This window comes from Camelus bactrianus, chromosome 25, assembly GCF_048773025.1.
Source record: "Camelus bactrianus isolate YW-2024 breed Bactrian camel chromosome 25, ASM4877302v1, whole genome shotgun sequence".
In the NCBI taxonomy this organism is placed as follows: Eukaryota; Metazoa; Chordata; class Mammalia; order Artiodactyla; family Camelidae; genus Camelus; species Camelus bactrianus.
This window is the reverse complement of record NC_133563.1, coordinates 29,385,193-29,399,144: the sequence shown is the minus strand read 5'-3', so window position 1 is coordinate 29,399,144 and position 13,952 is coordinate 29,385,193. Positions and strand designations below refer to the sequence as shown.

Genomic DNA, 13,952 nt, shown 5'->3' with positions numbered 1-13,952 from the left:
AATTATTGGCCATATTTGCGAATTTTAGCCAAAAGGATTGTTTAAAAAGGAGTGTAAATGATTGTTACCAGTTTCTAAAAATGATGGAATTCTTCATGTCATGAGCCCGTAGACTTGATGAGCACTTAATTTCAAGTTACTTTTGCAGGCAGTATGTCATTAGATGTTCTCAGTAGCCCATTTAGGCAAATAGATTAGGAAATACATCTGTCCATCTGTAAAGCTCCTTGTTCAATGTCTCAAAGCTGTAGGTAGCAGACACAAAGTTCAGTTCTAAATATTCTGGATATAACCTGTGCTGTTGTCACAGCTCTGCAGTTGCCTCCCAAAGCTTGCTCAATAATTATTTAACGTTTTAATATTAACTCATATATTTATTCATCTATATAGTCTTTAAACAATATTCTTTTCATGAGCCAGATGTTATGCCAAATGTGAGACAAAAAAAAAAAAAAATAAAAGAAGGAAAATGGCAGACTTTCTGTTACCAAATAGCTCTGAATCTTAACTGAAAAAACTGGCATGCAACTAATAATCATACTTTAGTAAAATAAATACAAAAACCAAAATTGAGATCATCGCAGGGAACTACAAAAGAGACATAAAGTTTTCTTTAAGTGCTTCACAGAAGATGCTTGATGTGGCTTTTGACAGATGATAAGATTTTGACAGGTGGCTAAACATGTGAAAAATTTGTCATGTTAATTTTGCCTAAAAGTTTATTATATTTAATTAAAAGAACGATGGTTTTGCAGATATACAATGATACTCATAGCTTATTTTAACAAGTCATACTTTTGCTTTTCTGTATCTCAGGAAAATCTTTAGGTCTTCCTTGAATCTAGGTGCTCTTCCAATTACTAGGTATAATTTTTAGACATTTTGCACAGACGTCATGTTATATTTAAAGGATTATCTTCTTTGTTAATCATTTAACCAAGGGTTTCTTTTCTGATTATTAACATTAGTAAACATGAGAATTCTTTGCACATTGCAGGCATAGTTGAATTTCACCCCAGGGAACTAGGTAGTTCACATACAACTTCTTGTATTAATCACATTGATCGATAAAGAAACCCTTCTGAAGGGCTTTGATTTATGTTGGAAATAAAAGACTACACACAATCATAAATAGAAACATAAATGCGTATGATGGCTGTTCAACACTTGCTGCATGAAGTAGCCATAGTTCAGGCGTTAGCTTTGACATAGTTGTAATTTAGCAAATGCCATACAGACATGTTGGAGAGTATGTAAAGATCAGATATCATTCTTTCCAATGCTCTGTTGGCATTTACAGACAAATCCCAGCTGGCGTCAGACAGATACCTTGAGTGAAATAGGTCAGGTGCATAGGGAAAGGCATGTCCCATCTAAATGGTGTGGCTTCGAGTCAGCCACAGTGCATCATTGTGAGGTGCCATGCAGAAAGGTAGGCTGTTGTTGCCACGTCTTTTGCAAACCAGATTTTTATGGAAATCGCTGAATATTTACATTTTAGTGTATTATTTGTTCATCATTCATTCATTTAAAACAATGAGCTAAGTAGAACACGTTAGAGGGCTGGCTGTGGTCGACTAGCCACTGCTTTAAGAATTCAGCTCTCAATGCTGATGCCAAGTCATGAAGAGGTTAGACAGCTACCCGACATGGGAGAGTCAGCCTTAGGAGATCCTGAAAGGAGGACCACCACTGACCGTTCTGATCTGATTTCTGATTGTTCACCTCGGTGCTACTTTTATCTAGGTGGGGTCAAACTGAATATTTTCTGGACGTGGATTTGTGCAGCACTGATCCCACAGAGCCACCGCCCTTGATTGAACTGCTGGTGCTGTAGGGGAAAAACAGTGGGAGGAGGAGCTGGGAGGGCTGGATCTAGTCTCACTGCTACATCCGCTGCGCATCCTCTGCTTCTCCATTCAGATAGTGTGAAGATGCTTCAGACTGTCTCTGAGGTGTTATCTAATAGATGCGTTTTTACTTAAGTAATAGAGAAGCCTTGCTCAACAGCAAATCATCTTTAATCTGAAGCTTAGTATGAATAAACCAGAAATCCCATTCTTACTCATTTCAGAGTAAGTGGAGTAGAAAAAGCAATGGAATCAATGGGGTTATATATTGTTTAACTGACTCCACACACACAGCCTATTTAACCAATAGACGAGTGATGTTGCTCCTTAGTGTGAACTCCTGCATTGTGTTTACCTTAAAAACCATGAAGTCTGCCAGCCTACTGTCTAGAGCATGTTCACTGTTCTGTGTTCCCTTCCAGGTTCTAGGTTCTGGGAGAATCCCTGTCAGTGCTGAATCACTCTAGACCAGAGTTGTGGTTTCTCTTTCTAATTTCAGCAAACTAAAGACAGGATAGGACTTAATATTCAAGAGCACAAGCTCTGGAGTCTGGCTGCCTGTGTCTGAATCCCAAGTTCACTATTTTATATCCAGGAGTTTTGGGTAATTTCCTTGACAGCTCTGGGCCTCAGTTTGCAAAGCTGCAAAAGAAGATGTGAGGGTTGTTGTGTGGATGAAATAAGTAAAGATGGTTAGAACAGTGTCTGGCACGTAATGAATTTTTAATGCATGTCACCTGTCATGATGATGTTCCTCATAGCATAGATGCCCAGGTGAAATCCAGCTGATGGGTTTTCTCACGTCCACTCAGTGGCTTCAGGCATGTATTGACAAAGAAGGAGGGATATAAATAGGCTGAATACCTTCAGTGAAAAGCCATCCTCAGAGGAAAAAAGGGCTATAAAATAGGGGCTTCCCTGAGATATCCCCCAACACAGACCATGGGCTTCAATCCCATGGGACCACCTAGTACTCCCCACCTTTCCAAATGGCTAGACTGCTGCTCTGCCTTCAGAGGTCAGCTCAACACCACTGACTTTGTCTGGCTTTTGTGGAGGGCCCCAGGTGGCATTAGCTGCTCCTTCATTGTCTCACAGCCTGGGCGCCACTCCTCCATGATGGTACCGAGACTGTTCAGCTGTGTTATGTTCTTGTCTCTCCTCTACGCTTGAGTATCTTCCAGAGCAGGGATCAGGTTGGCTCCTTAACGCCCCTAGAACTTTGCAGAGTACCTAGCATCTCATAGAGACACACAAGATGCTTGTTCAGTAAAAGAATACAAAAATGACTGGTCGGTAAAATTCTGATGGGATTGAAATAAATGAAGGAGCAAAGAAAATAGGCATGAATGATACACAGTGTTGGTGCCCAGTGCAAATTCTATTTTATTCTTGGTTTTCCCTAATTTAGAACAATGGTTGGCTTAATCTAGTCTAATCTTTTAAAGAATAGTCAAATTCTGTTGCAAAATGATTATAAATGTAAAAGAAACCAGATCAACCATCAGCTACAACACGTCCCTGAGTTAATTTCATCTCCTGCTCATCTCGGCCTCCTCGGTCGGTAGCTGCTGCTTCAGTGGCCGGACCTCGCCCAGCAGCTCCTCTTGTCCTTCGTGCGCTCTCTCCTCCCTCTCCATCTTGCCAAATTCTACTTACGCCCTGATGCTCAACTTAATTCTCACTCTTCCCCAAAGTCGCCCTCTCCATATGGCCTTCATTTGTACTTTACAACTACCATAAATACCATGCACACAATTTTGTGTTTGTATTGTCCCCCTGACAATTTTTAAATTTCCTGTGAGGAAGAACCACATACTCTCTTTCCCTCATATATCTTATTTTGACAGTGACAACACATTTCTAAGCAACTGGGGCAAATTTTGGAGGAAAGGAATTTTTTTCTTTGTAAGGGAAATCAAGACAAGCCTAAGTATTAAATACGATTTGTCTTTTATTTTACTAAAGCTCTGAAAAAATGCTTTCTAACTCCCATCACACACCAAAATAAATTTTAGATATGTCAGATGTTTACAGAAAAGTAATGAGACTGTAAAAATGAAACAAGTGATAAAGGTAAACAAATTTAACACTGGTATTGGGAAGAAAGTAAAGAAAAAGATAATGTAAAAATTGAAAATAATTCTGCATATCATATTATTTAGTGACAAATGGCATATAGTAACATAGGCATCAGAAAAAAAACCCTGGATATATAAACCATACTTACAAATCAATAAAAAAAAAAAGAGCACATCAAAAGAAAATTGAGTAAATGCGTAAATGATAAAGAATGAACACAACAGATAAAGTTGTTCGTACTTCCTAGTGACCCGACTGAAAACTAAGTGAACGCTGAGATAAAACTCAAGACTGGGAAACATTCCTGCAGCGGGTCCAGAGGGCGATCTGGTGATATGCATCAAAAAGCCTCAGAATGTCTGTGTCTTCTTACCCAGAAATTCCACTCACAGAGCAAAATTGGGTGCGATACAGGGGAAGAATACTGCCACAGTGTCATGGCTGTTTCCTTTTCTTTTTATCTCTTTTCTTTTTAAGTAGCATATATCTTCTATCCTTTCTAAGAAAAATGTATTATGTATATTTAATATAAAAGTATTCTTAACTAAAAATCCAAAATGCTGTGTAAAAAAATACATATACAAGCTAACACTGTTAAATACATCCTTTATAGTCCAGGGTGAACATAGAGGCTTTTTTTCTTTTTTCAGTTTATATCATGTAAAATTATGAATTGCATCTTAATAATGTGGGAAAAGAAAAAACAAGTTTTGTACCAAAAAAACAGGAGTTTTATTAATTATGATGATGATGATGATGCTGATGATGGACTTGAGTTGAATTATGGCTTCGCTCTCAGCTCTCTGGCTTGGGGGCAGCTTCCACAGCCCCTCGGAGCCTTTCTCTCATCATCAGGTTTCTAATACCTACCCTTCAGGTTTGCTGTGAGGTTAAATTATATAAACTAAGTAGAGAATCTGGCCAAGTTCCTGGTGCTCAATAATGGCCATCGTTCCATGAAGTGAAACTCTTAGGGAAAAGAATCAATTAGTTTTAGACTGAGAAAATTAGCCAATATAAAGGTAGACACACGTGTCAACACAACTTGACCAGGAGACTGTCTTTATGGAAGCGTGAATCTCCGTGCTTTGCACGTCATGGGTGCTTGAAGTTGGTTTCTTTGGCTGTAACTGCCGGGCCTAAGCTTTCCAGAGGCTGGACTCTGATCTTCTTGCTACGCGCCCGCCGTTGCACCGGCATCTTTGGCTAATAGTCCGCTTGGTGTGTTTCTTCGCTGTTTCCTCATCAGGCTCTGCAACTGGGGGCCGGGCCTCACGTGGAGCGGCGGTGGGGCTGATGTCACTTGTCAGAGCTGCACCAACAGTTCTGCTGACAGAGAGCAGAGGGAGGAAAAAGATGCTTCAGTGCTTGCTTGCCAAAGCCTTGCTCATAAACTTTCCCAATGAAGAAAAGCTCTCTAAAGCCACTTGTCCACTTTCTTCTTAAAAATTGCCTGATATTTATTCTTTATCACGTTACCTTCTGAGCGATCTTCAGGTCCTTAGACCCTCCTGCGGTTCTGCCGTATCTCTAACATACATGCCCCAGTCCCCTTTCTAACAGGCAAGGGTTTTCTTAGATGTGTGTGATGGGTGCTGAGAGATTGCTGACAGGTGGGGCAAAGATCATCCCAGACTCTGCAGGAGCTGGATTAGCAAACAAAGGCGCTGGATCTGGGAGTCCTCGAGCAGACTGCTTGTGCCTTGAGGGCAGGGCCTGGGGCCAAAGGGGCCATTCAGCACAGCATCTTCCAGTGTGTGACGTAGAAAAGGCATTCAGAGCATGTTTGTTAACCTCAAGGTGAGCCTTGCCTGTGAAACCTGCCAGGTAGGATGCAGATGGTCAGTGATCTAGTCAGAGGCTGCACTCTTACTACAATAGTTTGTAAACCCCATCCCTCCTCGGCAGTCAGGTAGTATCCCTGCCAGGGTTCTTACCTCCCTCCTCAAACACCTCGAGGGCAGGTCCACAGAGACAAGTATTTATACGATGCCAAAAGAAAACTAATTTTGGACGTGAGCTGAGGTGGGTTCAAGCTATCTAGGTTAAATTACTTATTCATATAAAATGCTGACATACGAGAGGCCAAAAAAGAGTGGTAATTCCAGTGGATCTCCCAGTAGCTCCACGGCTGCCTCCTCTGGGAAGCCACCCCTGATTTTCATGGGCAGCTTTTCCCCCACGTCTCAGGTACAGGCCTCCCTTACACAGACGTCTGTGTCTTCACCCCTGTTATTAACTGAGGTTCCCCTATGACTTACTTATTCTGGGCCTGGCCTAGAGCAAGTGCTCAAGGAACAAAAGTTTCTCTTCTATACTATAAAAAAATGAGCTCAGAGTTCAGACTTGAGATAGAAGTGTTCCCTACTTCCCTTCCCCTCCAGACCCCCAACCAGAGGGAGAGTAGGGGCTGTCTGGGACCCTCAGTCTGAGTGGTGGCTTAGTGATTGGGTCACCAGCCCCCTCAGAGGAAGGGGTGAGGAGCAGCAGGCGTGGTGGCCAAGGGGCCAGGGTACAAAGCATCGGTGGGGGGGGTGGAGTGATCATTCCTGGGACACATTCTGCACTCGCTTGTCTTTACCATCCAAGTTTCTTTTCTTCCAAGAGCTTCAGCGATGATCCTTCTCACCATGGCATTTCCCTCCTCATCACCTTTGCTTTTCTCTTCCCAGAGGAGGACAGAACAGTTTTGATGACTTTGATTGAGTCATCACATTCTTTGGGGATGGTTCAGAAATGTACTGAAGCGTTCCAGAAGTCCCATGGGAGAGCACGTGAGGGACGAAGCAGGCTCCAGGGGTACTGCTTATGAGACCCATCCCTGGGAAGAGGAGGAGGGAGAGACGGGGGATGGAGGTGGGACTCAGCCGGCCCCCATGCCTCCTCCATCTCTGCCCGTTCATCCCCAAAGCAAACAGTCTCTGGTGATTTGCGGGGTGGGTAGTGGGAATGGGAGCTCATTCTAGAAGTTGGAATGGGGGAGAAACACGAGCAGCAGGGGACGGGAATCTCTCAAATGTCAACGGAAATGGGGAGGGAGGCCCTTTGTCTTGGTCACCCCTCCAAGGGGGTTCAGATTAAGTCCAGAGCCTCTGGAGTGAGTAATAATAACCATGAAAACAATAACTGTTAACATAAATTGAGCTACAGTAAACACTGCTTAACTGAATACACATAAGCACACACATAAGATAAGCACTATGCTTTCCTATTTACTAATAAGGAATCTGGAACTTGTAGAGGTTAGTTGTCTGAGATTCTGTAGTTTGAAAGCGATGGCACTGTATTCTGAGCCCACGTGGTTCGGCTCCAGAGCTCCGCCAACCATTACGCTTTATTTTCTACGACTTTTGCTTCAAGTTTTCTGAAAGCAAACAAGCAAACAAGAGAAACAAGAAAACATGGACACACATACATGCACACAGTTAAAATACAAGCCCTTTTTATTACTAAACTGTTCGCACACATCCATCATTTAATATGATGGAAACAACGCTGGGGACTGAGAAATTCTATATCCCTATCAGTTTTTTTTTTAATAACAACTTTACTGAGGTATTTTTTACGTTCCATAGAATTTACCCATTGAAAATGTACATTTTGGTGCTTTTTGGTATATTCACAGTTGTGCAACCATCAACTGTACTTACCTACAGGACATTTTCATCACCCCCAATAGAAGGGTCATAACCATTAGTAGTTATTCCCTATTTCCTTCTTCCTCTAGCCTCCGGTACCCACTCATCCACTTTCCGTTTCTATGGAGTTGCCTGCTCTGGGCATGTCATAGAAATGGCATCATACCTATGTGGTCTTTTGTGACTGATTTCTTTCACTTGGCGTGTTTTCAGGCTCCATCCAGTTTGTAGCATGTATCAGTACTTTATTCTTTTTTATGGTTGAATAATATTTCATGGTAGGGCTACACCATAATTTGTTCATAGACTCATCTGTTGATGGCTACTCTGGCTACCTTTTAACTGGTATGAGTAATACTGTTACAAATATTCATTTACAAGTGGTTGTGTAGACACATGTTTTCATTTTGGGGAGTTGAATTGCTGGGTTATATGGTAATTCTATGTTTAACTGTTTAAGGAAGTGCCAAACTGTTTCCCACGGTGGCTGCACCATTTTCATTTCTACCAGCAATGCACAAAAGTTCCAGTTTCTCCACATCTTTACCAATACTTATTGTTCTGATTTTGTTTTTTCAATAGTCATCCTAGTGGGTATGAAGTAGCTGTCCATTATGGTTATGATTTGCATTTTCTTGATGAATAATTTTTTTTTGACCATCTGTTCATGTGCTTATTGATCATACGTATATCTTCTTTGGAGAAATATCTATTCAAATTTTTCATCCATTTTTAAAATGGCTCTCAGGGAGGGAAGAAAATGCAAATTTAAGCAAGTGCAAAGTGGCCTAAAATGTAAGGGTCTCCGTATATTCTGAATACAAGTCTTTTACCAGATAGCTGGTTTGTAAGTATTTTCTCCCATTCAGTGGGCTGTCTTCTCACGTTCTTGATGATCTGCTTTGAAGCACAAAAGATGTTACTTTTAATGAAGTCTAATTAATCAATATTTTTTCATTACTAGTGCTTTTGGTGCCATGTATAAGAAACTATCACCTAACCCAAAGTGTGAAAATTGCTTCCTGTGTTTTCTTCTAAAAAGTAGATAGTTTTCAGCTTTTAAAATTTAGGCCTATTATCCATTTTAAGTTAATTACTATACATGATGTGAGGTAGGGGTTCAGTTTTATTCTTTTGCATGAGAATATACAGTTGTCCCAGCACCATTTGTTGAAAATCCACCAGTTAATTTTTAAAATCATAGTACAGTTATTATTTTATAGAAATCATATCTAGCATATTTTAGTACATTTTAATTTATTTTTCACCTACTTAAATTTGTCTTTTCTTCCCTCTATAAGAGCCAGAACTTACCAGTTTTGTTTACTACTGTATTCACAATGACTAGGACAGTGCCAAGCAAATATTATGCACCTAAATATTTGTTTAATAACGGAGTTTTTACATTATGTGAGGCTGCTACATCTACATGCAAATTTCAACCAAATTAGCGCATTAGGCAGTATTTACCAGGTGCCAGTTGAGTCTCCTGCACTGTAGCTTCTCGCCCTTGGCGTCTCAGAAGGAAGCCAGTGGAAAGCGGAAGACTCTGCAAGTTCAGGTCTCAGATTTCCCTCCTATAGGACCCCGCAGCCTGTCCTCTGCTAGACAGACCCTCCTAGCACAAAGATGTCTTCCAGTGTGCTAGGAAAAAAAAATAAAAGAATGAAAGAAAAAAGAATAGAAATATATTTACGTGTGTTTTCGAGGTTCTCAACCAAGGAACTATTTTGGTAGTTGCCTCAAAGACGCCTGTGAACTAGCATCCTTGTTGAGTGCTGTTACAAAGAGCACCTGGGCCCAATTCTAAGTCTTTGCTGGACCTTTTACAATTATATGACCCTGGGCAATGGTGCCATTACTTCCTCTTCTGGAAAGTGGGAAAACATTATCTCTGCACAGGATAATTGTAAGAATTAAAAGAGAATAGTGCCTTAGTGTTCAGCTGCTATAATAAACTACCATAAACAGGGTAGTTTATAAACCACAGAAATTTATTTCTTGAAGTTCTGGAGGCTGGGAAGTCCAGGATCAAGGTGCTGGCAGATCTGGTGTCTGGTGAAGGACCACCTTCTGTTCCATAGCAGGGGCAAGGGAGTTTTCTGGGTCCGTTTGTATAAGATCCCTAATCCCATTAACGAGGGCACAGCCAAAGGCCCACCTCCGAACTCCATCACCTTGGGCATTAGATTTTCAACATATGAATTTTGGGGGATGCAAACAGTCTACAGCAGATATCATATACAACAAAACCCCACTGTTAGTAAGGTTTAAATGTCTGCTTCCTTATCTAGTTACTCTCAGAAGAGAGAGCAAGCAGCGAAAAATGTAAGAAAAAAGAGAATTATAAATGAGAAAGAAATGTCCCTTGAAAAATGACCATGGTTTCAAATGTTGATAATTTGTTTCTCTCCAGGAGGCCAGACACTGTACCAAATAGAATTCTATTGCTCATAGAAATTTTCTAAATTGCTCTTTATTTTGTTTTCTTTCCTACGTCCGGGCACTAGGCAGACATTTTCTGTGAGCTTACTCAGCGTTTAATAACAAGATTGAGTTTCTCAGTCTCTTTGTATGTATAGGTCATGAACTCCTAGACCCTGCCTTCCTGTAAGCACTGCGGTGTACTGGAAGCAAACCTGAATGTGAATCCCATGTGCTCTACTTACTAGCTGTGTGACTTTGGACAAGTTGCTACAATGCACTGAGCTTCAATTATAGCTTCCTTTTCAGCTGAATGTGGGCGACTCATAAAATTAAAAAAAATACAGAAGAACCAGGAATTAAAAAAGAATATAACCAGTGTAGCTCTTGGAATCTAAGAAACCACTGGACTTTTTTGGGGGGAGGTTTCCAACACAGACATCAATCAGTTCCAGCTTTCTCCATCTCTGTATCATGTGGCTTAAGATTCAGCTTAGTATTCGAATTCCCAAGGAAAATATCTGACTGGTCTCGCTTAGACCACGTGCCACCCCCAGCGCAGCTGACTGATAGTTTTGTAGGACTTCAGCAGGCGAGGGGAGATGTGCTGGGCCCTTGTGCTCTCTGAAGACTAGTGCTTGATAGGGGCTTGACTACTAGAAAAGGCACTCGACCAACCCATGATGATCTAGCAGAAGGGCGACCGCAGTGATAAGTAGCTTGACTTCCCTTCTTTCCAGAGCCCTCTATATCTCTTACAGTGTCAGCCCCCCTGGGAGCACAGGAAAGGAAAGAGGATCTGTAGGGGCTAATGAAAACTATGTGTAGCTTGTCTGTATCATGTCCCTAAAACTTCTATGATGGTGAATTCTTTCTTTGCTCTTCTTTAGAAAAAGGCCTCATGACTTCTCTTACCCCAGAAAAAATAATTACGTGTGCAATCCCTGCTTCAGGAAATTGCTAATAACTTGGAAGTGGCCAAAGCCATGAGTCAGCAGCTTTCTCTCCTCTTCGTCCCTGGTGCAGCCTGGACGCCCCCAGGCCCGGCTCCAGCTGTGGGGTGCCCCCTCCTTGAAGAAAGAGCCTCCTGGAGGCTGTGGGTGGCAGTTTCTCCTATGCTGGTGGCTCTCTGAGCTCCTGCCAAGACTGAAGGAAGCCACTTCAAAAGACACCACCACACCACTGATAAATGGAGTCAGAAGGGCCCTGCTTCAGCGCAGACGGTCTCTAAGCACTTTCCCCAGGCCCCGTTCTTGAGGGCACATTCCTCTTCTAAGTGGATTTGGGTAATGATGGAGGGCGCCTCTAGCAGACAGCCGTTTGTCAAGGACAAACTCGTCCCTCAGTGTCAGGAATGTGGGGAGATGAGGGGTTCAGCCTAAAGAGAAAAAATGGGGTTTCTGCCACGGCCTGTCTACGTGTTCCCTCTTGCTCCTATTTGCTAAATAAGGTTGGAATTCTTTTCAGTTTATTCTCGGAAAAGATCGTTTGTAATCCCTGAATGCATTAAAAATAGACTGACTCGAGTTACATTTACATTTTTCTGCCATAGTTTTCAAGTGAATTCAATCACTATGATTCCATGGCTTAGGAAAATAGACAAAATAGATACTTACAGCAAATGACTATTTCATTTTTATAAGGACAGCATGATATGGTGTGGGGAGCATGGGAGGGAGGCTTTCAGACCTGGATATTAGTATCAGTTGAATTGGGAAAATCATTTCTCCTCTTTGGGCCTCAGTTTCAACATCTGCAGTGAGAGTCGGGGTGGGTAAGAAAGCGATGATTCAGATACTCCCCGTACGTAGCCCAGTGTACCTGGAGGGTCGCTCTGCAGCAGACGGTGTGGACGTCACGGAGAGGAAGTGCCCTGTGATCGGGAGGGCTGCAGTCATTTGTGATGTACCTTTTAAATTTAACTGGTGGATTCCAAGTTTTACATTCCATTTTTCTTTATGCCCTTTTCTGTTTTAGTATTTTCATAGTATACAAACAATCCTATCCTTGTTTCTTTAACACGATTTTGCGTTTGATCTCCAGGTGATGGAAGAGTAGTATGCAGTCATGTAAGGAAACGCTGGGATTTTGCACTTAGGTTCAAATCCCCAAACTGCTGCACCCTGGCACTGTTCCTCCCAACTGTAAGGATTAAACAGTAATATTGACTTCATACCATTTCTCTGAAGAGTAGAGGTCAAGGTGTGGAAGCACCTTTTATGCAGACGTACTTTACACATGGTAGCCATTTTGTTAGTGAAGGCTCTTATTTTATGTTCACATTTGTCCACGTTCGTCTGTTGACACTCCAAGCTCTTGCGGAGACATCTAGGCCACGTTCTGTTGATCTTGGTTGGCTGGTAATCCTGCTCTATTACTCTTTCTTCTCTAGGGCAGTTAATGCCGAGCGTGCTCCTGAATAAGTGACGAGGGCATTGTGCAAACCACTTAGTTTCCTCCAGGTGCTCTGAGAAATGGTGGGAGCCATACTGGCATCTTTTAAAAATCCCAGTTGAAGGAAATAGAAACAAATTTCCAAGGGAAAAATAGGAAGTAATAAGGAGATGGAACTAAATGCTTAGAGGCCAACTTTGTGACGAGTTCCCTGCTCTTAGTTGAAGACAAAAAGGAAGCAAAGGAAACAGTAAAAAAGCATGGATTCTAGAGCCAGACTGTCCAGGTTGGAACTTTGACTTTTTATTTACTGACTGTGACTTTGGACAAGTTATTTAGCCCATCTCTACCTCAGTGTCTTCACTTGAAAAAAGGTGTCAATAATTATACCAAACTTAAAGCGTTGCCATGCCAAGTGTATGTATCAAATTTTTTAATGAAGTATAATTGATCTGCAATATTATATTAGTTTCAGGTGTATAACAGAGTGATACAGTATTTTTATAGATTGTGCTCCATTTCAAGTTGTTATAAAATAATGTCTATTATTTCCCTGTGCTATATAATATATCCTTGTAGCTTATTTATTTTATACATAGTAGTTTGTACCTCTTAATCCCCTACCCTGATATTGCACCTTCCCATTTCCCTCTCCTCACTGGCAACCACTAGTTTGTTCTCTTTATCTTTGAGTCTGTTTTGTTATACTCATTTGTTTTATTTTTAGATTCAACATAGAAGTGATAGCATACAGTATTTGTCTTTCTCTGTCTGACTTATTTCTCTAAGCATATCATCTAGGTCCAGCCATGTTGTTGCAATTGGCAGAATTTCATTTTTTTAAGGCTGGGTAGTAATCCATTGAGTGAATCTATCTATCCATTCATCTGTTGATGGACGCTTAAGTTGCTTCCATGTCTTGGCTATTGTAAGTAATGCTGCTGTGAACATCGGGGTACATGCATCTTTTTGAATTAGTGTTTTTATTTTCATTAGATGTATACCCAGGAATGGAATTTCTGGGTCATATGGCAGTCCTATTTTTAGTTTTTTGAGGAATCTCCATACTGTTTTCCATAGTGGCTGCACCAATTTATACTCCCACCAACAGTGAGTAGAGTTCTATTTTCTCCATGTGCTTGACAATATTTGTTATTGGTAGACTTTTTGATGATAGCCATTCTAACAGGTGTGAGGTGATATCTCACAATGGTTTTAATTGACATTTATCTGATGATTAGTGATGTTGAGCATCATTTCATGCCACTGTTGGCCATCTGTATGTCTTTTTTGGAAAAATATCACCCATATTATGATCGGGTGTTTTGTTGTTTTGATACTGAGCTGTGTAAGCTGCTTATATATTTTGGATACTAACCCCTTATTGGGCATGCCGCTTGCAAGCATTTTCTCTCATTCAGTAGGCTACCTTTCCATTTGTCAGTGTCTCCGTGGCTGTACAAAAGCTTTTAATCAGGCCTCATTCGTTTAGTTTTGCTTTTGGTTCCCTTGCCTGAGGTGACAGGTCCCCCCCCCAAACTGATTGATATCAGAGTATTCTACC

The 13,952-nt window shown here is 41.2% G+C and overlaps 2 long non-coding RNA genes across 7 annotated transcripts in view; one reads left to right on the top strand and one right to left on the bottom strand.

Annotated features, from left to right (window-relative positions):
• LOC141575039 (uncharacterized) overlaps positions 1-13,952 on the top strand; it is a 553,420-nt gene that overhangs the window by 342,915 nt on the left and 196,553 nt on the right. The window lies entirely within an intron of this gene.
• LOC123613543 (uncharacterized) overlaps positions 2,310-13,952 on the bottom strand; it is a 102,052-nt gene continuing 90,409 nt past the window's right edge. For 2 of the 3 annotated variants that reach the window (XR_006720905.2, XR_006720906.2), the window contains exons 3-4: positions 9,041-9,214; positions 2,310-7,296 (exon numbers count right to left, since the gene is read on the bottom strand). This is a non-coding gene — a long non-coding RNA (uncharacterized LOC123613543). The remainder of the gene's footprint in view (positions 7,297-9,040; positions 9,215-13,952) is intronic. The other variant, XR_006720904.2, reaches the window with a different exon arrangement.